The sequence below is a fragment of the Myotis myotis genome, unplaced genomic scaffold (genome assembly GCF_014108235.1).
Source record: "Myotis myotis isolate mMyoMyo1 unplaced genomic scaffold, mMyoMyo1.p scaffold_m19_p_12, whole genome shotgun sequence".
NCBI lineage: Eukaryota > Metazoa > Chordata > Mammalia > Chiroptera > Vespertilionidae > Myotis > Myotis myotis.
In genome coordinates, this window is record NW_023416316.1 from 33,536,758 (window position 1) to 33,562,815 (window position 26,058).

Sequence of the window (26,058 nt, forward strand, 5' to 3'; positions counted from 1 at the left end):
GTGGTTTCCCTTTGCCTTCTTGTTTTTATCAATGCTTTGGGATCATTGATGTGGGTTTTATAAGCAAAGTCCAAACATTTGTAGAGGAAGTTTTAAAAGCACTTCTGATGTTGTTCATGTATTTGGTCATGGGTTGCTGTGCAATGCAACACTTTTAAGTTACTGGAAACCCAACACTAGGTATCGCGAGTAAATCGAAGGTATATAAATAACAGTTTTATTTGGGAAACTAAGGTAACCTGGTCAAAATTTATTCTTTTGTTAGGATACTCTTGTCATTCGAGGTCACAGGTGAAAGTTCTGCTTCCCTTGGTGATTCATTGGGAAACAGAATGTTCTTTTCTCCGGGAAGGCTCAGCCTTTTCAAACCTTTAACCTCTCCTTCACAAGCTTCATGTCTCAAGGAGTGGAGGTGACTGGGGCCTAGTGTTAAGATTGATGTTCACGAAGCTGTCGAGTTTATTAACCTGTAAAAGAAAGGTGGGCTGTCAACTGGTTTTGTCTCCATTAATACTTATTTGATCTGTTCTATTAACTTCCTGTTCTTAAGCCAACCACACCCAGCGCTTCACCTCATTGTCCTCCTTAAGGCTTCCCCTGCAGCTCAGCCATGGCTCTCTGTCCTGAGTCTGGTCCTCTTTGTGGGTGAGCTTTTACTGATTAGACTAGATGAAGTCTAACCCTGGGCTTTGAATAAGTTGCCATGCATGTTTCCTCCTGAAAAGAGTACAGGGCTCGTTCTTTATAAACTTACTGTTTACTGTTATAGTTTAGAAAATAATGAGCAACAATGTTAAGCCAAGTTTCCTGGCTTTTTAAAAATCTCATCTAAGGACTTTTTAATGTTCTTGCTTTCTTTTGATCCCGAGAGCTGTTGGTAGTTCGCCTTAATATTTTTTTATTTGCTATTCAGACCTTATTTTTTGTACATTGAACAACATTATTTTGTTTGCTTTTTGCCAAAATAATGCTTGTTTATGTACAGAGTTGGTTAAATATTTTCTCTTATTAAGCAAATGGCAAAGCCCTAATTACTAACTTGATTTCTCTCATCCTTTCCTTGTGTAATGAAGCAGGTTTCTGTACCACAGACTCTGATGGCTGCTTAAAGGACTGTGTACCTTCTCTGTTCTCTCTTCTTCCCTGCCTCACTTCCCCGTTTTCTGTAATAGCTGGATAGAGGTTAAGTTACTGAAACAGAGACCCCGCTGTACAGCGGCTCAGAGACCACAAAGGTTTGTGTCTCCCACGTAAGACCCAGAGACCCAGGCCAGCAGTGCTGCTCTGCCTCCGGGTGGCTTCCTCGTCCCCACTTCCAGCCGGCAGTGGACAGAGTGGAAGTCCAGGGGAAGGGATGTGCGCTCAAGCAGGTGACTAGGCATTGGTTCATCCCTCCCAGCCCCCATTGATTAGCAAGGGCCTAGTCACTCCCCAGGCTGGGGAATGTGGTCTCCAGCTGGGTGGCCCTGTGTCCATGAAGAAGGCGGGGGCACATTCAAAAGAACTCTGAGTTAAAGAAATAGTCCTGTTTTTTCTGTTGTGCATTTTCTCCCCTCATGCTTTGTAGGTTCCCCGGCTTCCGATATTCTTTCTCTAATTGGATTTTCTCTAAGAAGGTCCTTATCAACTCAAGGATTTGCTTTTGGATGAAACACTCATCTGGTCCTGGAAGAGGCATTCTAGAGCTAGTCCCTCTGCTCAGGGGGCTTGGAATCTTAGAGAATTGCCTGGATAAACTGTCTCCCTGCTCATAAAATTGTCATGCCCAGTTTTCAGGGTTTGAGGATCAGAAATGGGCATGTGAAACAAGATTGTGAGTGGAGGGGGCATGCATGGGAGATTTCTTCCTAAGTTGTGAATTTAAGAAGTAACTGAATTAACACTCCTCTCCTCCAAGTGGTGGGAATCGTTATTGAAACCCAGGTGAGCCAAATGTTGTGTACCTCTTGCCTTGAATGTGGATCACAAGTTAGGGTTCAATAAATTTCAGATTCAGCTAGACCAGTGGTCTGCAAACTGTGGCCCCTTGAGTGTGGCTCTTACACAAAATACCACGTGCGGGCATGCACGTACAGTGCGATTGAAACTTCGTGACCACACTCAAGGGGCCAAAGAGCCGCATGTGGCTCGCAAGCCACAGTTTGCTGACCACTGAGCTAGACATTAATCACCAGTATGTGCCAAGAGCCATGCTCATCAGTTTTACATATAAAAATTGAGGTGACCATTGTCATCCTTAAGTAAGCAAGGCTCAGGAAAATAGCTTCAAAGGAGGCAGAACCAGATTCGGGTTTACCGTGGGTCCTGTCTGTGTTCCTTCAAATCTGAGTGGGTTGTGATTTTTCCAAGCAGTTCAAAGTGCCTCTTACCTTCAATTCCCTAGGTACCAGTCTTATACTGGTGCAATAGTATAAGAGTAGGTAGGTTTGCCCTAGCCAGTCTGGCTCGGTGGATAGAGCATTGGCCTGCGGACTGAAGGGTCCCAGGTTCAATTCCAGGCGAGGGCACATGCCCGGGTTGCGGGCTCTATCCCCAGTGGAGGGCATGCAGGAGGCAGCCAAGCAATGAGTCTCTCTCATCATTGATGTTTCTATCTCTCTCTCCCCCTTCCTTCCTCTCTGAAATCAATAAAAATCTATACTAACAAAAAGGTAATATGCTAATTAGACCAGGAGACCTTCCAGACATCTTTCCTGACAAAGCCATGGTGGCAGAGCTGAGGCAGAGGCAGTTAGGGGCAATCAGGCCTGCAGGGGAGGGTAGTTGGGGGCGAGCAGGCCGGCAGGGGGAGGCAGTTGGGGGTGAGCAGGCCGGCAGGGGGGCAGTTGGGGGTGATCAGGCCAGCAGACAGAGTGGTTAGGGGTGATCAGGCAGGCAGATGAGCGGTTAGGAGCCAGTGGTCCTGGATTGCAAGTGGGATGTCCAACTGCTGGTTTAGGCCTGATCCAGAAATCGGGCCTAAACCAGCAGTCGGACATCCCCAGAGGGGTCCCAGATTAGAGAGGGTGCAGGTCAGGCTGAGGGACACCCCCCACCTGCCACCGTGCACAAATTTCATGGACCAGGCCACTAGGATATATATAAAAAAGAGTAGGTAGGTTTGTGTTCACTAACTTATAACTTAACTTAGGCAGATAATTGTTTTCTCCATTATTTGTAATAGGTTTACCTTACATATATTTACTTCTTTTTTGATTACTCAGTCTTTACTGATACATTGTATGTAGGTTTTTGCCATGTAGCTCTTCCATGGAATTGAAGTTCATTGTGTAAAAATTGAAGTTTTAGTATGATAGGTTTGTAGTGCCTTTTTCATAATGATGTTTTTATCACAGTAAGGACAACATATTTCATCAATAAGATCATTCACCTTTATTAAGTTTCTGTTATTTACCAGGCGATAGGGAAGTGTTTGACAAATTATAATGATTCTCAGTGGCTGAGAGATGGGATTTGTGATGGGTTATTTAAGACTTCATGACTGGGAGGCAGCAGCTGGTTCCAAACGTGTGGAACATTTATACAGGGATTTTAAAAATTGCACTTTTGCTAATGATGCACTGAGGTGGTGACTTCCCCAAAAGTTTTCCAACAAATCAGTGCCAGGGATCCAGTTCTTAATTCCAGCATCCTGTGTAATTCCACCAAGAGACGGCTGCCCCTCGGCAGCGGGGCCGGAGTGATGACACTTAAGTCTCTCCTGCAGGCTCATGGATTGTTTGCTTCTTAAGGATATCTTCTCTTCACTCTCGCTTGGCAATGAAGTGGGCAGATCACCAGTTTCAGTCTCTCCTGAGCAAGATGAAGCTTGTCTTTAAGGGTCATGACCAGGGGAACTTACTCCCCGGACTTCGTGCATTTAAACAGTTCAGTCGTTTTAATTGTGTTCGTTTTTCTAGAGAAGCTTTCCCCAAACTTTTCATCTGCATCCATATCACCAGGAGGACTAGTTAAAATTCAGATTTCTGTGCCCCAGTCTCAGAGTTTTGGCTCAGTGGGTCAGTGTGGGAGCTGAGAATTTGCATTTCTCAAACAAGTTGCCTGGTCATCCTGAGGGTGCTGGGTTGGAGCAGCAATCCTAACAATAGAGCTATTAGTATATTCAGAAAGCGTTTGAATATATTCATACAGAACCATACCACAGTTTAGGCTTTGGGGCTGAGGGTTAAAAGAAAAATGACAATAAAACGCAAGGCATACTGTTTGTGTGTGTGTGTTTTATTGATCTCAGAGAATAAGGGAGAGGGAGAGAAAGAAACAGCAATGATGAGAGAGAATCATTGATCAGCTGCCTCCCACGCCCTGCCTTCTGGGCATCAAGCCCACAACCTGGGCATGTACCCCGACCTGGAATTGAACGATGACCTCCTAGTTCATAGGTTGATGCTCAACCACTGAGCCACACCGGCCAGGCAAGTCATACTGTTTTGAAGTTGCTGTTCTTGCATTAGTCCTTGTTCTCAAAACTACTTTTTTCTTTTTTATAATGAAAAGTTTTGGGATAACATTGGTTAACGCTGTAGAAGTTTCAGGTGTAAAATTTCATCATACATCATCTGTATATTTTATTGTGTGCTTATCAAAATATATTTGACTTCTTTTACCTTCTTCTTCCCCCACCCCTCTGCCCCTCTAGTAACCACCATTCTGTTGCCTATGAGTTTGTTTTGTTTTGTCTATTGCTTTTTGTTTTATGTCCTACATATGAGTAAAATCATATGTTCCTAAAACTAACTTTTGAAGCTGAATGTTATAATAGGTCTAAACCAAAGTCAAGTTTTAGAAAATGTTGCTTTTTAACTTAGCTGTAACTTAATGTGAGTTATGTGAGTCTTCTACAGCTTGGAAAACCTCCTGAAATGACCTAATGTACAGTGAAAGTCTCAAGAATGTACATGTGTTTAATTAGAGCAGTGGTTCTCAACCTTCCTAATGCCGCGACCCTGTAATACAGTTCCTCATGTTGTGATGACCCCCAACCATAAAATTATTTTCGTTGCTACTTCATAACTGTAATGTTGCTACTGTTATGAATCGTAATGTAAATATCTGATCTGCAGGATGTATTTTCATTGTTACAAATTGAACATAATTAAAGCCTAGTGATCAATCACAAAAACAATATGTAATTATATATGTGTTTTCCGATGGTCTTAGGCGACCCCAGTGAAAGGGTCATTTGACCCCCAAAGGGGTCACGACCCACAGGTTGAGAACCCCTGAATTAGAGAGATGATGCATAATTAAAGGTTAGAAATTAGAATACTTACTGTGTGTTGAATAATAAGCTGCTGACTGTTATAGAATGCTTTTATTCAAATTATAAGATTCAGCCAGCCAGCATTTATGGAGGATGTGATCTCACTTAGCACGTGGCAAGGTGGCCTCTGGGCAGATGACCAAGATGAAATTGTTCCAGTGAGGGGCCTGGGGAAGAACCTGCTGATAGCAGTGGAAGGATGTGGGTGAGGCACTGCCCTGAGGAAACAGACAGCGAGGGAAGGGCAGGCAGCTCTCCGCATCTTGGATGTGAATTACTACGTTGACATTAGTTGGCTAGGACAACCAGTGATGCCATTCCAACAAGTGGCTGGCAGAACTGTGTGCCAAGGGCTTCCAGATGTTTTCTCCTGATATATATTTTCTTTATTCTGTAAAACTATCATACAACTCTGATTCTCCATTCGAAAAACATGGCAAGGTACAAAGAAGGAAATTAAAACCCCCAATTGCACCACCAAGGAAAAATATAATTTGTATGCCAATTATGTCAAATACAACACAGGTGATTAATAATAAGAGTACTGTTGAGTGTTACCATGTGCCAAGGATAGGTGAGCTCTTTGTGTTATCTCACTGAATCTTCACAAGAGCTCAGTGAGGTGGTTACCGGTTTCACATCATTTAACAGATGAGGAAACAGGCACACAGATTCAGTAAACAGCCTGAGATCAGACAGCTAATTGTTGATGGAGTCCAGTTTAACCCGGTTGGTCACTGCCCAAAGCCGATACTGTTCTACCTTCTTGTCCACATGGTTTTAGAACCTGCTTTCACTTTCTTTTTCTGTCTTTTTTTTCTGCTTGAGGTGTAATCTATAATAATAAAAGTGTAATATGCTAATTAGATTGGACGAACTTCTGGACAAAGCCAGGGCTGTAAGGGAAGCCTGGGTCCCGGGGGTGCCAGAGGAAAGCCGGTCTGGCAGCTGGGGGAAGAAAGGCCTACTCTTTTTTTTTTTTAATTTTGTTTTATTGCTTAAAGTATTACAAAGAGTATTATATATGTCTCCTTTTTTCCCCCTTCTTGACATTGCCCCAGCTTCCCCTATACCCCAGTGTCTTATGTCCATTGGTTATGCTTATATGCATGCATACAAGTCCTTCAGTTGATCTCTTACCCCCCTACCTCCCCCACAATCCTCCCCAGCCTTCCCGCTGTAGTTTGATATTCTGTTCGATGCTGCTCTGCCTCTGTATCTATTTTTTTTCATCAGTTTATAATGGTCTTTATTATCCATAAATGAGTGAGATCATGTGGTATTTTTCTTTCATTGACTGGCTTATTTCACTTAGCATAATGCTTTCCAATTCCATCCATGCTGTTGCAAATGGTAAGAATTCTTCTATTTTACAGCAGCATAGTATTCCATTGTGTAGATGTACCACAGTTTTCTAATCCATTCATCTGCTGATGGGCACTTCGGCTGTTTCCAGATCTTCGCTATGGTAAATTGTGCTGCTATGAACATAGGGATGCATGTATCCTTTCTGATTGGTGTTTCTGGTTTCTTGGGATATATTCCTAGAAGTGGGATCACTGGGTCAAATGAGAATTCCATTTTTAACTTTTTGAGGAAACTCCATACTGTCTTCCATAGTGGCTGCACCAGTCTGCATTCCCACCAGCAGTGCACGAGTGTTCCCTTTTCTCCGCATCCTCTTCAGCACTTGTCCTTTGTTGATTTGTTGATGATAGCCATTCTGACAGGTGTGAGATGGTACCTCATTGTTGTTTTGATTTGCATCTCTCAGATGATTAGTGACTTTGAGCATGTTTTCATATGTCTCTTGGCTTTCTGAATGTCCTCTTTTGAAAGGTGTCTATTTAGGTCCTTTGCCCATTTTTTGATTGGATTGTTTATCTTCCTTTTGTTAAGTTGTATGAGTTCCCTATAAATGTTGGAGATTAAACTCTTACCGGTGATAACATTGGCAAATATGTTCTCCCATGCAGTGGGCTTTCTTGTTGTTTTGTTGATGGTTTCTTTTGCTGTGCAGAAGCTTATTTTGATGTAGTCCCACTTGTTTATTTTCTCTTTAGTTTCCAATGCCCTAGGAGCAGTATCAGTGAAGAAATTGCTTCGGCATATGTCTGAGATTTTGTTGCCTTTGGATTCCTCTAGTATTTTTATGGTTTCCCGTCTTACATTTAAGTCTTTCATCCATTTTGAGTTTATTTTTGTGGATGGTGTAAGTTGGTGGTCTAGTTTCATTTTTTTTGCATGTATCTGTCCAATTTTCCCAACACCATTTATTGAAGAGACTGTCTTGACTCCATTGTATGTTCTTGCCTCCTTTGTCAAATATTAATTGAGTATATTGGTTTGGGTCAATTTCTGGGTTCTCTATTCTATTCCATTGATCTATATATCTGTTCTTGTGCCAGTACCAGGCAATTTTGAGAACAGTGGCTTTGTAATACAGCTTGATATCTGGTATTGAGATCCCACCTACTTTGTTCTTCTTTCTCAAGATCGCTGCAGCTATTCAGGGTCTTTTTTTATTCCAGATGAATTTTTGGAGCGTTCGTTCTAGGTCTGTGAAATATGCCGTTGGTATTTTAATGGGAAGTGCGTTGAATTTATAGATTGCTTTGGGTAGTATGGACATTATAATGATGTTGATTCTACCAATCCATGAACATGGTATGTTCTTCCATCTGTTTATGTCTTCCTCTATCTTTTTTTTCAACGTCCTGTAGTTTTCTGAGTAGAGGTCTTTTGCCTCTTTATTTAAGTTTATTCCTAGGTATCTTAATTTTTTTGATGTGATGGTAAATGGGATTGCTTTTTTAGTCTCTCTTTCTATAAGTTCACTATTGGTATATAGAAATGCCATAGATTTCTTGGCGTTAATTTTGTATCCTGCTACATTGCTGAATTCTTTTATCAAGTCTAATAGTTTTTTGATAGAGTGTTTAGGGTTTTTTATGTACAATATCATGTCATCTGCGAATAAGGACAGTTTTACTTCTTCTTTTCCAATTTGGATGCCTTTTATTTCTTCTTCTTGTCTAATTGCAATGGCTAATACTTCCAGTATTATGTCAAACAGGAGTGGTGAGAGTGGGCATCCCTGTCTTGTTCCTGTTCTTAAGGGAAATGGTTTTAGTTTTTGCCCATTGAGTATGATGTTGGGTTTGTCATATATGGCTTTTATTATGTTGAGGTATGATCCTTCTATTCCCACCCTGCTGAGAGTTTTTATCAAAAATGGGTGTTGGATTTTGTCAAATGCTTTTTCTGCATCAATTGATATGACTGTGGTTTTTCTCTCTCAATTTGTTTATGTGATGTATCACGTTTATTGATTTGCGGATATTGTACCATCCTTGCATCCCTGGGATAAATCCTACTTGGTCATGGTGTATGAACTCTCTGATGTACTGCTGGATCCGATTTGCTAGGATTTTGTTGAGGATTTTGGCATCTATGTTCATGAGGGATATTGGCCTGTAATTCTCTTTCATTGTGTTGTCTTTATCTGGTTTTGGTATGAGTTTGATGCTGGCTTCATAGAATGAGCTTGGAAGTGTTCCTTCCTCTTGAATTTTTTTGTAGTAGTCTGAGGAGGATAGGTTTTAGTTCTTTTTTGAATGTTTGGTAAAACTCCCTTGTGAAGCCGTCTGGCCCTGGGCTTTTGTTTGCTGGAAGCTTTTTGATGACTGCTTCATTTCTTCCATAGTTATTGGAGGAAGGCTTACTCTTGCACGCATTTTGTGCACTGGGCCTCTAGTTGACACATAAAATTCTAAGCTATTTAAAGTATATATAACATGATGATTTGATACATGTGTCCACTGTGAAAGGATTCCCTCCGTAGAATTAACACACCCACCACCTCACATATTTACTTTTTTTGGTGACAACTCAGGTTCTACTCTCTTAGCAAATTTCAGTTAAACAGTATTAACCTCAGACCTCATTCACCTTTAGGTAAGTTTACTCTTTTCTAACATCTCCCTATCTCCCCCGGTGCTGACAATCACCATTCTACTGTTTCTAAGTTTGACTTTATTAAAAATTCAACATATAACTGATAACGTGTGGTAGTCTTGTCTGGCTTATATCACTTAGCATAATGCCCTCCAACTTTTTCCATATGTTCCCAAATGGCAGGATTTCCTTCTTTTAAAGACTGAATAATATTCTTGAGTGTGTCTGTGTGTGTGTGTGTGTGTGTGTGTGTGTGTGTGTGAGTGTGTGTTTGACATTTTCTTTATCCATTCATCTGTTGAGGGGCACTTAGGTTGTTTCCAAACCTTGGCTATTAGGAATAATGCTGCAATGAACGTGGGAGTGCAGATATTTCTTTGAAATTATGATTTTGTTTCCTTGGATATGTACCCAGAAGCGGGAATCCTGGATCATAAGGGTAGTTCTAGTTTTCACTTCCTGATAAACCTCCATAGTGTTTTCCATAGTGGCTGCAGCAATTTACATTCCCATCAGCAGTGTATAAGGTTTTCCTGCTCTTCACATTAAGCTATCACAAGTCCTACCCCACTCCTCCACCCCCCATATTTCTGCAGTCTTCAGTTCTTTTTTTGGCAACATTGAATGATACACCACCATTTATTAGACTACTTCTGCAATGTTGCATGGTTATTTTTACCACATTTTAACTCCGATAACTAATACTGCATTAAGAATCTTCAAATATAGAACTGTTTCTTCTTTTGAATCATTTCCTTGAAATAATCTCAAGAATGGAATTACTAGATCATAGGGTGGGAATGCATTATAAGCCTATATTTCATTTCTGTAATTAGCTTTCTTGTTTGCCTAAAAATAAAATCTCTTCCCTCAGTCAAGAGTTTTATTTTTATCAAGCATTTCAGGTGTAATATTTTGGGGGGGGGATGTTTTCTATATGACAAAATTAAAGGAAGGAAATACACTGTTCCCCTTTCCATAATACAACGCATCAGAACTCAAGTGAGGTCCATGTGCCAAGACCTCTGCCCTTCTGGTTTTCTTTCTGATATTGCATGAAGTGAACCGTATCCTACTTCTGCATAAAAGACCGTTGATGAGAAAGACAAAGCTTTTGTTCTTTGGGTGAGTGGTTCATTGGTTGATTGCCTAGTGTTTTCCACTTGGGAGCAAATTCCTTCTGTGATTTCCAGAGCTTGAAGAGACATTAGTTTGCTTTTCAATTTACATGGCCATTCTACTGAATCCAGCGCATAGCACTCTGCTGTTGGAATAGCCCCAATACATAACTTCACATTTGGAATGTAAAGTGCAACCATTCTTAATAGTTTAGTTTATTGGCCACTCTTTTCTTTTCCCTAAGTTTTCTTGTATATTAGTATTTTTTAAAGAAGACTGCCATTTTCGTGCCACCCCATTCATATCCTCTGCAGTGAAAAGCCCTTTAAAAACAATCACAGTCCCTTGGAAAGCAAGTCACTCAGGATGAGGAAACATTGATCTCTGGGGGCGTGTGTGTGTGTGTGTGGGGGGGGGTGGGCAGAGGAGGAGCCAGTGAGCCCTTGTCTATCATGTTCCTTTTTCTTTTAACCCTCTAGGAAAAGTAAGCATGATGTATAGGAAAATGCATGAGCAGGGGGCCAGGGCCTCAGGGACAGGGCTGGGTAGAGCAGCGGGATTAGGCAATTGAGGGATGGCCGTTTTTAAGGTCCATGGCAGACCGTCACCACCTGTATATTTGTTTTCCTTGAAAGACTAGATTTTTAATTAAAGAAAAACTTGTGTTTTTTTAAAAAAAAACCTTATGAAGTTTTAGGTCACTTCCAATTTCTTTCCTTCCTTATACCCTTTCAGCGAACCCAGGACTCTTGGCCTTGCTGACTCTCCCCTTCAGTGCTGTGTTCTGAGATCAGCAGAGGAAGAATATCTGCTCTCAGCAACTGGGGGGCCACATCCCTGATTCCGTTACCAGGGAAACCAGTTTCAGATGGGTGCAAAGCAGGTAAAAGGTTCACACATTTTATTTGAAATAATGAAATAAGAACGCAACCCATAACTCCCTTCTCCCCCCACCTATCTAATGTCAATTTCCATGGAAACAGGATCAGAAAGGCCGCTGACAGCCAGCAACTGACAGTAAACTCAACCTTCTCTCTAGGTGGCAGGCATCCTTTTGATATCTGCAAATGCCAATTTGTACAATCCTGTGACATATCGTCGGGCTGGAAAGACTCTTATTTGAAGAGTGAATAAAATGGAATCTACCCAGCCGAGATGTGTGTCCTTCTATGTTTTATTAAACAATCATTCAGGAATGTGGTCCATTCTGTTATTATTGCTTTCCATGACACACACTTTGTCAATACACAAACCTCCGTGTCAGTCATGATTGTTTTTCTAATATTGGGGCTAATACTTAACAGCGTGATAACCATCTCTTCTGGGCTGTAATTTATTATATTTCGACAGAATATGCAGACTTTCCATACCTTCAATAGAGAGTGTAAATGTTAGTGTTGTTTTTAATCTCTGCATCAGTGTCTAACTAGGTGTCACGTTGTCTACTAATTTATATTCATCTTAGATGTTTTGCCTTTTAGAAGATATAGACTCTCAGGATGAAATATTTAGAAATCTTAACATTCACATCTAAATAATGGAAAAGTTCTAGGTCAGTGGTTCTCAACCTTCCTAATACCGTGACCCTTTAATACAGTTCATCATGTTGTAGTGACCCCCAATTTCATTGTTACAAATTGAACATAAATAAAGCATAGTGATTAATCACAAAAACAATATGTAATTATATATTTGTTTTCTGATGGTCTTAGGCGACCCCTGTGAAAGGGTCGTTCGACCCCCAAAGGGGTCGTGACCCACAGGTTGAGAACCGCTGTTCTAGGTAGTCCCCAGCATCTGCAGAGCCAATCCCCCACAGGTAAGCGAGATACTGTTTAAAAAATGCCTCGTCATGACCATAATTCAATTGAACATTTCAACACTGGGTTAGTGGAAGGGACTATAGGAAGGAGCAGAGTGCTTTAAAGGGATGTCAATCTTACCGTTGTTGTATAGAGATGCTAGCTCACTCGTTCTATGAATTTTTGTCTTTCTAGTAGGCTTTTGTTAAAATTAAAATATAATTCTACATGCCATCTATTCTGAGCTCCTCTGTTAATATTAGGTTTAAATTATTTATATTAAGTACATGAGAGACTTACTGTTTAAGTTTTGAACCTCAATTGATTATTATTTGCACATAATAAATATCAATTGCTACCTATTAATGGTGGTATAAAATATATAAACTCTTAAATTTTTTAGCCAAACCTACCTCTCTGATAAAACACACCTTGTAGAGTAATTCCTATGTAAGAGTAACTCAGACCCAAGTCCACACTGGGTCTTGTCAGTCATGTACATCTTAGCATCCACAGCTGAGGATGCCTTCCCATTAGCCACAACTGGACAGTATTTTCTAAGGGCGATGTGAGGAAGAGTTGGTTGGCTGAATGACTCAATAAGAAAAATGCTGAAATGGATTTCAGTACTGGCCTTTATCCCCACTCATGGAGGCAGAGAAACAGTAAGATAAATCTCAGATAATATTATCATAAGTGAAAAAGACATTAAACCTACCACTTTCTCTTCTCTCCTCAAATTGACTGTGAAATGGGTGAGGCGACATCCCACCTGGGCTTCTGTACAATCATACACATACGACTTCTTTGAGCTAAGTTGGAAGATACAGAAATGTGCATAAATAAGATTTTAATTTGTTATTATTTTATTAATAGCCAGAGTTTTGTTCTCTCTTATTGGTGTATTACATTAACATTACTGTGTTGATTGTTTTGTTAATAGCCAGAAGTTTGTTCTTGATGTTTTGGTTATGTTGCATAATTTGCCTAGAGCTTTTGATTATGTAAATGGAAGTGTTTAAAACAGAAAAAAGTGTGGGGGTGGGATGTGGAGAGCGGCTACAGTGTTTGGACAGGTTCAAGCCTCGGACTAATGAGAGGGCATGGTCCTCTCTTGGCAAAGACATGTGCAAGCCCCTGCTTGGAGGGCAAAGCCTTCCCAGCACAATTATAGCCAAAGGCGATAGTTGTAAGCTTGAACCTGTGGTCCAAACCTGTGGTCCCACGTGGCTGAGTGATATAGGCTGCAGAAGGTGCAGCAAGTAAACAAAGCTTGATCAGGTGCATGTAATTGAGTAGATTCGAAAACTCACGAGAACATTGCAACCGCGCCCTTATTTTGCCTCGTGGAATCTGGCTATAATATAAAGACTCAGCTTTCAGGCTGTGGTGCTGCCTCTACATCAGAGAGGGCAGCTTCCCACCGAGACCCAGCTTTCTTCTCTTGTTTGTCTTTCCTAAATCCTTCACTGCCCCTTCTCAGGTTCACCCATGGCCGTGCTGGTGTGAGATATATATATATATATATATATATATATATATATATATATATATATATAGAGAGAGAGAGAGAGAGAGAGAGAGAGAGAGAGAGAGAGAGTGTAATACTATGTAATACATTCAGAGGTTGGCAAAAGTAGGTTTACAATTGTTCATATGGAAAATAATACAATAATTAATAAATAATAATACAAGAATAAACTGTGTTTCAGGTACTCACAATTATAAGTATACTTTTGCCCACCCTGTGTGTGTGTATACACACACATATATATATTGCATTATCTATCTGTCTATCTGTCTATATCTAAGCCAGGGGTCCTCAAACTACGGCCCGTGGGCCACATGCAAATACAAATATTGTATTTGTTCCTGTTTTGTTTTTTTACTTCAAAATAAGATATGTGGAGTGTGCATAGGAATTTGTTCATAGTTTTTTTTAAAACTATAGTCCGGCCCTCCAACGGTCTGAGGGACAGTGAACTGGCCCCCTGTTTAAAAAGTTTGAGGACCACTGACTAAGCTATTGGGTTTTTTTCCCCAGAGAGCCCATATTAATACAATGGATAAATAAGCTGTGATACATCAAGACAAAGAAGTATTATTCAGCACTAAAAAGAAATGAGCTATCAAACCATGAAAAGAATGGATGAACTTTAAATGTATTATTACTAAGTAAAAGAAGCCAATCTGAAAAGGCTACATACTGTATGATTTCAACCATATAGCATATGAACCAAGTAGGGGTTATATTGTTAAATCTGCTTTTAAATATCAGTAAGCCTTATTTTATTATTTTAGGTTGTAAAAAATGTAAATATACATACATAAATATGAATTAAAATATTACTGTTTTCTCCCATGCCTCAGTGGAGTGTCTTTCACACATGGTCACATGGCCCATTCAGTTCACAAGGTGCCTCAGGGGATGGTAGGGGCAGTGGAGGGAGTTGACAGTGGTGTCCTAATAGCAAATTGTGATGTGTTGCAGATTCCGTGTACAGGTGAAGTGGATTTCTGTACTAAGAATTTCCAGCAGTGGGGTTGGAGGTTGAAAATAATACAAGCATAAGAAACCCAAAAATGTCAGCACTGGTACTTCTACTTGGTGTATTGGGAACTCTTCATCAAATTATTAGATTAAAAAAAGATGTTTTTTTTAGATCTAACAAGAAGTTTGTCCCAAAGAAAAATTCAAAATGATCAAGAAGACTGTTTGACAAAAGTGGGTAAGGATGCACTTCAGCCTAATGTGTTGTTGGATTCTTTTGTTAAATGAGTAGAGGCAGGTGAGGGTCTTTGTCACCTCCCCCACCACCTCACTACCAGATAGGAGAGTAGAGCGTTATTATAATGGCCCCTGTGGATTATCCCTCCCTGTGCACCTCTTTGCAATGTGAGGTTACTGCTAGTCCCGTTAAAAGTCAGGGTGTGATTTTCTGTCCTCTTGACTGTGAGCTGGCCTTGTGACTCCCTTTGACCAACAGCACATGGAGGAAGTGACTTCAGCTAGTTTCTCTAGAGGTCCTTTAGCTTCCACTCTCACACTCTCATGTGTGAAGAAGTCTGGCCTAGTCTCCTGGAGTTGAGTGCTCATGTGAAGGATAACGGGGCACTGACAACCAGTAGCAACAGCCAGACATAACTGAAGACAGCCCCAGTCAAACCCTCAGAAGACTGTACCTATACAAGGACAGCAGGACAATGACCAGACTTCTAACAAACGGAATTGTGAAAATTAATAAATCATTGCTTCAAGCCACTAAGTCGGGGGGGGGGGGGCTGGTCACACAGCAACAGGTAACTGACATAGGTGATTGTTAAAAATGATTGCTGGTCTCAGAATGTACCAACTTGTATAAGAAAACATTGTCCAACCCATCCTCTTGGTGTGGGGTGGCCCTGTCCTCCATCCTCAGGAGCATTCTGAACAGCACCCTGCATGGGAGGCTCAGCGAGTTTTCTAAGTTGGATCAGGCAGCAGGTTCATTCAGGACCACATGAACTTCTGGGATGGCTCTGAAGTTGCTGGGCTGAGGGCTCGCAGGGCGTACTACATTGTTCCTGCAGGACGATGCATCATCATTCTAGCTATCCATGTAGCTTGAGAACACTTATTTTTCCAATGAAAAACATAAACCTAACATTTGTAAGCTAATTAAGGAACCCTCGATGCTAATTTAGATAATGATATTTGAAGCATTTGTAGAATCTGGAGTATGAACTCGGGACTAGGGTCCTTTACTTCCCAATTCACTGCCCCTAGAGTAGGGATCCCTGACTAGACAGGTGCTCACAAGTACCAGGGAGATGGATGTAACCTACACATCCTGTGGATCCATGATTTTATTGACATCTCTTTCCTTTCTCCAGGCAGAAACCTCATACCTACATACAGTCCCTCCTTACCCAAAGTTTCACTTCCCACAGTTTCAGTTACCCTCAGTCAACCACGGTTTGAAAATATTAAATGCAAAATTCCAGAAATAAGCAACTCATAAGTTTTAAATTGCATGCCATTCTGAGTAGCATGGTGAAATTTTGTGCTATTTCACTCCCTCAGGCCTGAGACGTGAATCATCCTTGTCCAGCGTATCCACACTCCCTGCCCTTTAGTCACTTAAGGGCCATATGAGTTATCAGATCAACTGTCTGTATCACAGTGCTTGTGTCCAAGTAACCCTCATTTTACTTAATAATGGCCACAAGTGCAATGGATATGCCAAAGAGAAGCCGTAAAGTGCTTCCTTTAAGTGAAGAGGTGAAAGTTCTTGACATAAAGAAAGAAAAAAATTGTAAGTTGAGGATGCTAAGATATATGGTAAGAATGAATCTTCTATCTGTAAAATTGTGAAGAAGGAAAAACACATGTGTTCTAATTTTGATCCTCCTTCTGACAACAATGCCTATGTCATTCACCTCACTTCATCCATCACGTAGCTGTTTTATCTTCTCACATCATCACAAGAGGAAGGGTGAGTATAGTACAGTAGGTTATTTGAGAGACCGCATTCACATAAATTTTAATTCAGTATAATTGGTCTATATTATTATTAGTTATTGTTGTCAATCTCTTATTGTGCCTAGTTTATAAATTAAACTTTATTATAGGCATGTATGTATATGTAGAAAAAAAAGAGTACATATAGTGCTTGGTATTATGCATACTTTCAGGCACTGGGAGTCTGGGAATGTATCTATCCCCTGTGGATAAGGGGACAGGGTGGGGCAAAAGTAGGTTTACAGTTGATTGTGTGGAAAACAGTACAATAACATATATATATATATATATATATATATATAGAGAGAGAGAGAGAGAGAGAGAGAGAGAGAGAGAATATGCAAATTAGGCCAGGACACCATAACGGGTCACAACCAGACAGGAGGAGGTTGCACGTGCAGGTGAGGCCTGGAGTGGAGACAGAAACAGACACGGGGCCTGCCCAAGCTGGCCCACTGGCTCCAGCAGCCTGGAGCGGACACAGGCAGGGGAGCGGGGGAGGCCTGGGGCTGGCTGAGCCACCGTGCTGGCTCAGGCAGCCCCGGAATGGACACAGGGAGGGGGCAGGGGGGGCCTGGGGCAGAAGTCAGGTGCGGGTCTCGGTGGCCCTTGGCACCAGTCAGGCCCGACTCCTGCAGCAGCAGGCGCTGCGCGAGTCAGGTGCGGGTCCCGGCTGCCCACAGCGTGGGTCCGGCCTGACTCCCACAGCGGCCACAGGGTGCCTCCTCGCGAGATTTCAATCACACACTGGGCCTCTAGTTAAGTAATAATAAAAGAATAAACTCTGTGTTTCATGCACTCACAACTGCAAACCTACTTTTGCAAGCCCCCTCCTATATATACAAGGCCACTGAGCTGCAAGAGGAGAGGAACTTCCCAAGGGAGCAGGACAGGGCTGAGTGGAGGCTGGGAGGATGCTCAGGGGCCCATCTAGGAGGAATCAGGAAAAACAAAAAAAAAGGCCTGGTCTGACTTTTGACTCCCACTCAGTGTTTTTAAATCATTATTTCTCCACTTTTTCAGGTCAGGGCACACACACACAAATACTGATAAGATACAGTGGCGGGGTGGAGAGCGGGGAGACGTAGAAGCTGCTGGTGCTGACTATCCCAGACCCTCAGGGCAACAATGGGAAGTTCTGGCTATTAGTTTAAAAAACACACAAAAGCCTCTATCATGTCGCACATATATAATTAAATAAAAGTTGACTATTTCTATAATCAGTAGGAAAATTTTCACTACCCTGTGATATCACTGTGAGTCTCTGTACCTGGTCACCTTCAGTCACAAAGCTCAGTAGACAAGTCTAAATTAATGGGAGTTTAAAACTGTTTATCTCAGGAAAAAATGTCACGTTATTACTTTCATAAACTCTGTAATTAGACACTAAAGTCTAAATATCTACTTATGGGTTAAATCAGAAGAGCTAATAAAAGAACTGTAATTCCCAATTAAATAAAGCACAAACATGTTCCAAGTTGCCAAATTAGCTATCTAGAATTAGTTGGGTCTAAATAAACTCCATCACAAGGGTAAAGATGGGAACTACATATATTGAGAGATTGCTATCTATGTTTCAGAGACCTGTATCTTACCTCATTCCTTTCAGCATACTTCAGCCCATGTAGGCTGTCCTATCTCTCATCTCAAAACCAAAAGTCAAAGACAAACATCAAAACAAAAAAATTTCCTTAGCTCCATGCCCCAGAGGTACTACTCCATTTGTCTTCCCCTTATCACATCAGTTCTTTTCAGAAGAATTCCATTCCCCAGCCTCCATTCCTTCATCCCCTGCCTCCATTCAGTACACCCATCAGGCTTTCAATCCCATCCACACCACGGAAACTGCCCTTGACAAGGTCTCCAGTGCTCTCCTTGCCAAGCCCACTGGCAAGGTCTTTATGTTTTTCTTGTTCCAACTCTGAGCAGCTTTTAAAACAGTTGCCTACTCTGTCCTTCCAGAAACACCTTCTTTGCTTTGGAGATGCCAAACTCTGCCAGGTTGCCTCCCACCTCTCTGGAAGCTGGCCTTTCCTCATGGTACTTCCTATCTTATATAATAAAAGCTTAATATGCTAAGTGTCCGGTCGTCTGGTCAGCCATTCAACCAATCAAAGCATAATATGCTAATGATATGCTAAGGCCTCAACTGCTTATGATGACATGCACTGACCACCAGGAGGCAGATGCTCCAACCAGTAGGTTAGCTTACTGCTGAGGTCTGATTGATCGGGACTGAGCAAAATGGACTGGACACACCCTGCAGCCCTCCCATAGTCCCTCCCCAGCTGGCCAGCTCCTGTGTCCCTCCCCGGCCCTGATCATGCACCAGTGGGGTCTCTCAGCCTGACCTGTACCCTCTCGCAATCCGGGACCCCTTAGGGGATGTTGGAGAGCCGGTTTTGGCGTGAAAGCGGAACGACCGGTCACTGTGACATGCCCTGACCACCCGGGCCAGATGCTCAACACAGGAGCTGCCCTCTGGTGGTCAGTGCACTCCCACAGGGGGAGCACTGTTCAGCCAGAAGCTGGGCTCATAGCTGGAGAGTGCACCGGCAGTAGTGAGAGCCTCCCCTGCCTCCATGGCAACGCTAAGGATGTCTGACTGACAGCTTAGGCCCGCTCCCCTCCATGGGCATCCCCTGAAGGCTCCCAGACTGCGAGAGGGTGCAGGCCGGGCTAAGGGACCTCCATACGCCCCCCCCCCCTGCCCCGTGCACAAATTTCATGCACCGGGCCTCTAGTTTCTTTATAACCCTCCAGCCACCCTTGCTTTCCATCTCTAAAACATGCCAAGCTTGTTCAAGTTTGTCCAGTACCTTTGCACAAACTGTTCTTTCTGCCTGTTTTTCACATGGAGGTTCCTCCTCAACATTCAGCTCAAATATCATTGCCTTAGAGCAGTGATGGCGAACCTCTTGAGCTCGGCGTGTCAGCATTTTGAAAAACCCTAACTTAACTCTGGTGCCGTGTCACATATAGAAATTTTTTGATATTTGCAACCATAGTAAGACAAAGACTTATATTTTTGATATTTATTTTATATATTTAAATGCCATTTAACAAAGAAAAATCAACCAAAAAAATGAGTTCGCCTGTAACCTCTGACATGCGAGTCATAGGTCCGCCATCACTGCCTTAGAGCAAGCATGTCAAACTCAAGGGCTAACATGGGCCAAATAAACAAGGCATGTGGCCTGTGGGCCACGAGTTTGACATGCTTGCCTTAGAGAGTCCCTGGCATCATTATCTAAAGTCACCACCCTCCACCTTGTCCCCTTTGTTTTATTTTTTCGTGCTTGTACTTCTATCTTAAATCCTTATTTGTGAACTTGATCACTATTTTTCTTCCTCCCCAAGACTGTTAACTCCTTGAAAGCAAACTCAATATCTGTGGCAACCTGAAGATACACATTATGATAGCCAGGTGCCAACATGGCTTCAAGGCCCTGTGTAGTCCCTTCATACACTGAATCAGGGCTAATCTATGTGACCAATAGAATACGAAAAAAAATGACAGCATGGGAGTCTTGCCTTATTTGCTTGGATTGCTTCCTGTGGGATGAGCCAGCTGCCATGTTGTGAGGTCATTCAAGTAGCCCCGTGGAGAGAACTGAGGCCTCTTCTAACAACCAGCGCCAATTTTCCAGCTATGGGAGTGTGCCAACAGACCCATCAGGCCCAGTCAAGCCTTTCATTGACTTTAGCCTGCCAACATCTGACTGCAACCTCATCAGAGACCCCAAGCCAAGCCAGACTCACATTCCTGATCCAGAGACCATGAGTGATAATAAATGAGCATTGTTGTTTTAGATCGTTGTGTTGTGTTTTTTTTTGTTTTTGTGGTTTGTTATGCAGCATTAGATAATTAATGCAAATATCTATATTTTATTCCCTTGAAAAGAATCCTCAAACTGGCAACTGAATTCCTGCCCATATTTGGCTTAACCATATTTGGCTTCATTGTGAATCTACATACTATCATCAGCCTATCCAGAAGTGTTTATTGATTACATGCTTTACGGCACACACTGCTAAACTAGAGATACAGAGATGAACAAGGTACAGCCCAGGCTCTCATGTGGCTCCTGATAGAAGTTAAAGCCAAGAGAATCTCTCTTGATAGATTTTAGGAGACAAAAAAGGGCATTTAAAAAGTTAACATAAACTAGAAATTAAAGGATGATGATTTTAAAGGGAGGCAAGAGATCTTCAAGTTTGCTTGCCATGAGAAATTTTCATGGTAGAGATGGTCATGGACCTACATGAAAAAACATGGTTTAGATCTAGAATATTTACAGTTTTCAAACTTAAGAGTGCATCAGAATCACCTGAAGAGCTTGTTAAAACTCAGATTTCTAGACCCTATCCCCAGAGTTTCTGCTTCAGTCAGTTTGGAGTGGGGGTTCAAGAATTTGCATTTCTAACAAGTTCCCTTGTGCTGTGGCAGCACAGCCAAGGGTGATCCTGGGGGGGAGGGGGGGGGAAGGCCGGCGGGGGGGGGGGGGGTGAAAGGATTGAGAAAAGACAGACAAGAGAATGAAAGCTGGGTCTCGGTGGGACGCTGCCTCCCTGATGAGGAGACAACGCCAGCGCCCATAAGCCGTATCTTTATTTTATAGCAGATGCCACGAGGCAAAGTAGGGGCGTGATCACGTTGTTTACAGCATTCTCGTGAGTTTCAACCCCACTTAACTACATGCACCGGAACTCTATCACAAGGCACGTGGGGCTACGTGTTTGGACCATAGGTTCAAGCTTACAACCACAGCCGTTGGCTATGATTGTGCTGGGAGGGCCCTGCCCTCCTGCTGGGACTTGCACGTGGCAATGAGAAGACCCTGTCCTTTCATTAGTCCGAGGCTTGAATCTGGCCAAAACACCGTAACTGCGCCCCACATTCCCTGATGATGCTGGTCCAGAGACGACACACTTTGCTGCCTCCTGCTCAAAGTGTGGTCCATATACCAGCAATATCAGTATCTCCTGGAAGCTTGTTTGAAGTGTAGATTCTCAAGCCCCCCCGCCCCCCCCACACCTACTGGATCAGAATCTTCATGTTAACAAGATCCCCAGGTAACCCTTGCACATTAAAGTCTGAGAACCGCTGCTGCAGGGGGAAAGACAGGTTATGCTCTCTTCAGCAAGCTGACAAGTGCTGGATTAGCTGAGCACATCTGAGGTCAGGCATAGCCTGTGTATATGAGAGAATTCTTCTCTATGGTCAGCCCATTTGGTTTCATTGATTTTTCTTAGGCAGATCATTTTTTTTCATTCATTGATTTTTGCTGCAGCACGAGTCTTCCTCATCAGCTCTCTGCAGGTTAATTTCAATTCATTTTGATTCATTTCCTCACCAGCTTGGCATTTCTCCCCTGGCACCAGGCAGTACAACTAATTGTGCTTGCCTGCAAGTGACCAGCTATGGAACAATTGTGGAAAACTGCAAAAGGTCAAGGGAATACTGCCTGTATAAAAGCAGAGAGGCTTGGATGCCTTCTGGAAAGCCAGGGAATTTGAGCCAGGGCCAGGCTTGGGGCCCAGAGGGGTCTGTGCAGTTTGCCGAGAAGCAGGTGACAAAATGAGCACATCTGTGGCAATGCTTTGAACACAGCTGAAAAATTCTATGCTAACTCAAGGAGGAATGGGCAGTTTTCCATTGGCGATTTTGAGATAGATGTGGTGACATCAGCTGCTCTAATGTTCAGCCCAAAGAATTTTATCTTGTGCCTTTTGTTGCTCTCACAAAGGCCACACTGCTCCCATAACAGAGGGAGTCAGTGTGTCTGTATTGTCATTTTAAGTCTCAGGGAAAGAGAATGCTGGCCCTCAAATCTCCTGATCCCAAATTTTCCTTCTTTCCTTCTCTTATTTGTAGGTTTTCCTATTTTATCCCATTGACTGAAATCACATATGAGCTACATTCTTCTAAGAGTAGCGAGCTTCCTTTTTAAAAAGGGTTGTTTTTTTTTCTCTTTGTGATAATAATGGTTTCACAGATATATACTTATCTCTAAACTCATCAAGTTGTGTGCATTAAAAATACCCAGTTGGTTTTAAAAAAAAATATATTTGTATTTATTTCATAGAGGAAGGGAGAGGGAGAGAGAGAGAAACATCAATGATGAGAGAGAATCATTGATCAGCTGCCTCCTGCATGCTCCACACTGCGGATCGAGCTGCAACCTGGACATGTGCCCTGACCAGGAATCAAACTGTGACCTCCTGGTTCATAGGTCAACACTCAACCACTGAGCCACGCCAGGTGAGCAATATTCAGCTTTTTGTACGACAATAATACCTTAATAAAAGTGGTTTTAAAAATAAATAAGTAAATAGATAAATAGACATTTTTTTACCCTTCATTTGAAAATCACGTAGCAAACATTTCATCTTTGGGCAAAGATGAAAAAGACAATCTCCTTAAGGAGGAAAGACATTTTCCAAAATTGCAAAATAGTGCGATATATATCTATGTGAATGTACACAATCATTCACTTCTCTTAAGCAAAGGTTCCCACACTTTTGTGTAAGTGCATTCTTGGTAGGACATTTGCACAGTGTTAAAGTTATCTAGGGACCAATTCTCACAAACGTTTCCCCTCTTTTTTCGCTATTTCCCCACCCCCACCACCATTCATTTCCCTCTACCCTCCGCCACCTCCACCAGCCTGTTTCCCGCTCAGTGGTGCGTGACTGCCCTCCCCCCACAGCAAGCACCACGGAGGGCCGGGCCCCGCGAGACCCACGGCCACGCCTCCCCACGAGGCCTTCCCCGGGGCGCGATTTCTCTCTCCGTGGACCCTTCTCGAAGCTTCCCCCTTGTTCAAGCGGAAGAGTCTCCGAGACGAAAGCCAGGTCCCTTTCGGTTTTCCGCCTGCACCTGCTCACTCTCCGCCACCTGCCAGCTGCTGGGGCAGCCGCCTGCGTGCCGGCCCTTCCCGGCCCCCGGGGAGGACCAGGCCCGCGGGGAGACCGCTCTGCACCCCGTCGCCTCGCCCCTGCGGTGCCTGCTGGCCGCGCTCTGGACGCTGCACCCCCACAGGACCCGGCAGCAGGCGGCCCAGGAGAGGCTGCGCCCTACGAAGAGGCCTTTGGGGGCGTCGTTGGGAGAGATTGGAAACGTGGCGGCTTCCGCCGACCTCGGCCCACTGGGCCCTTCCCTTCCCCTCGCAGCTCACAGGGGACGAGAGCCAGCCGCAGCCTCCTCCCTACTTTCTACCGCGCACTCATTTTCTTGTTTTTGACGTTTATTTACACACTGGATTGTTTGGCTTTTCTGTGCTTCATCCAGACGTGCACGGCGGTCCCATTTGGTAGCTGAGTAACGGACACTTTGGATGCATCGGGACTTGCAGAAACCCAGTGAATGCTGCCGAGAGGCGCCGTGGTGGACGAGGTCGGATTTGGAGCCTCGACCTTTGCTGGGTGAGTGTGAGCCGGGAGTGTTTCCAGATAAAGTGGTGCTTGAACTACGGCTGTGAACACAGCTTTCGCTCAACACTGTGACAGAGGACGTGCGTGGTGAGTGAAGGAAGCTCAGAGGCAGGGTGAAAACTTCAGGATCTGGGACAGGCAGAGGGAGGAGCCGTGTTTAAGTCCTGGGCAGAGAGGGTGGGTATTTGGGGGGGGAGGGGGGCACGCAGATGGAGTGAGGGTGGGGGCTGCGATGTTTTCTGTGGGTCACAGATCACCCTAGATGCTCTGTGAAGGTGGCCTAGAGCGAGGGGTCAGTTAGGGGACTTATCATTCAGGTCAGAGGGGCCAGTCATTCACCCGTTAGTATGAATTTACAGAGACCCATGGTTTCAAAGCTCTCGTTGATATCACCAGTAAGGAGGTGTGGGTTTTACTGAGGTAGTGAGAAAACAGCAGGACATTTTGAGGCCGTGGTTGCAGCTGGGGAGTTCAGGTTTGGTGGAGGGGTGTGCCTCAGTGCCCAGGGGCTGCCTCTGGCAGCCTTCAGCCGCTGGACCCATGAAATTGGGGCAGGGAGGCAGGGGTGGGATTTTTAAAAAACTCGGGAAGGACAAGGATGATTCATGTCAATGAGCCAGCCTGGGGTTGGTGTCAGCCGCTCTGATGGGTATGCCAATATGGGATTGTGTAATACTCTCCGAATCCAGAGTTTCAAAGGTGTGATATCTCCTGGACATTTGTTCTTGTATTTATGAGTGTGTCTAGGAACGAGTCTGAGATTGAGAGAACGAATAGTTTGGAGTTTAACTAATTAAGCATTCTGTTGCTTCAGTCCCTCTGGTGCCTCGTTTGATCAGTTTAGTGGAAGCAAGGGACCTTAGTTTACAATCACAGAGCCCAAAGCTGAAAGGCCTGCATTCCCAGTAGGGGAAAAATGAGCTAGCACGCTGCAGAGGTCATAGGGAAGTTCACCCATAGCATGGAAAACTGAAAAATGACTTGTTACATCCCTTGTCATGGGTCTAATTTGTTTAAAATCAAATCCATCTGTTCATTTCACACTCTTTGTTCCACTTCCTTGCTGCAGTCCACAGTGGATTACTCCCTGACTTTGAAAACTGGCTGCATTTACAATAAGCTAATAATTTATTTTGGGGTTAACTGCATCAAGATATTCTGGAACAACCAACATTTACTATCTATCTATCTACCAACCTACCTACCTACCTATCACCTATCTGTATCTCAAAAACAAACTCTTTAGTGTGGCACCCTGACATGGAAAAAACCCTTTAAGTTTCCTTCACAAGACATACTGTTTTCAGGTGGGGGGAAAGGTTTCTGTTGCTCCACAAGGCCCTCCGCTCCCCACGTTCTCTGCAAAGGCTCCTTTGCCTCCCAGGTGCGGTACATCACAAAAGACTTCTTGGCTCAGTTGATTCCGTTTATGATCTTCAAATCTTAATTTCAAATGAAGCTTGCTCCTTTTCAGGAAAGAATTATCTTCTGTGCAATAAACCAGCATCCCCCGAGGCATTCATTTGAGATGCATCAATTCCCTTAAGGTTCCTAACCCATTAAATTCTGTACAGTATTTCTGGTTAACTAATAGATCATTGGAAAAATGGGATTGCATGCAAGATATAATTCAAAGAAATGTGCTTGGGGTTGCTGGCCAATCCATTCATAGGAACATTTGCTGATTGGGAAAATATTTTATTTTTTTTGGCTGAATCCTTTGCCAGACCACACAAACAAGTGAAGGTCGTTATTTTTTATTTCTTGGACCTAATTCTGAAGACACAGCAGCAATGAAATTTGTGATTTTTGTCACTGCTCCTGATTAAGAAATGACTGGTTGGCATTTAAACTCAGTTGGATCTGTACACTCTGTGGATATTACCATCCCCCACCCCCGCCCCTTGTTGAGTGCTAGTTATTGCAAGATCTTATTTTGCATTCATTCCTGTCTTCTGAAGGGCCAAACATTTTGGAAATAT

The 26,058-nt window shown here is 43.0% G+C and overlaps 1 long non-coding RNA gene across 1 annotated transcript; it reads left to right on the forward strand.

Moving 5' to 3' along the window:
• Positions 1 to 10,789: 10,789 nt before the first annotated feature.
• LOC118666786 lies at positions 10,790 to 11,532 on the forward strand. Its single transcript, XR_004971079.1, has 2 exons — positions 10,790 to 11,219; positions 11,320 to 11,532. It is a non-coding gene; the product is annotated as an uncharacterized LOC118666786 (long non-coding RNA).
• Positions 11,533 to 26,058: the final 14,526 nt, after the last annotated feature.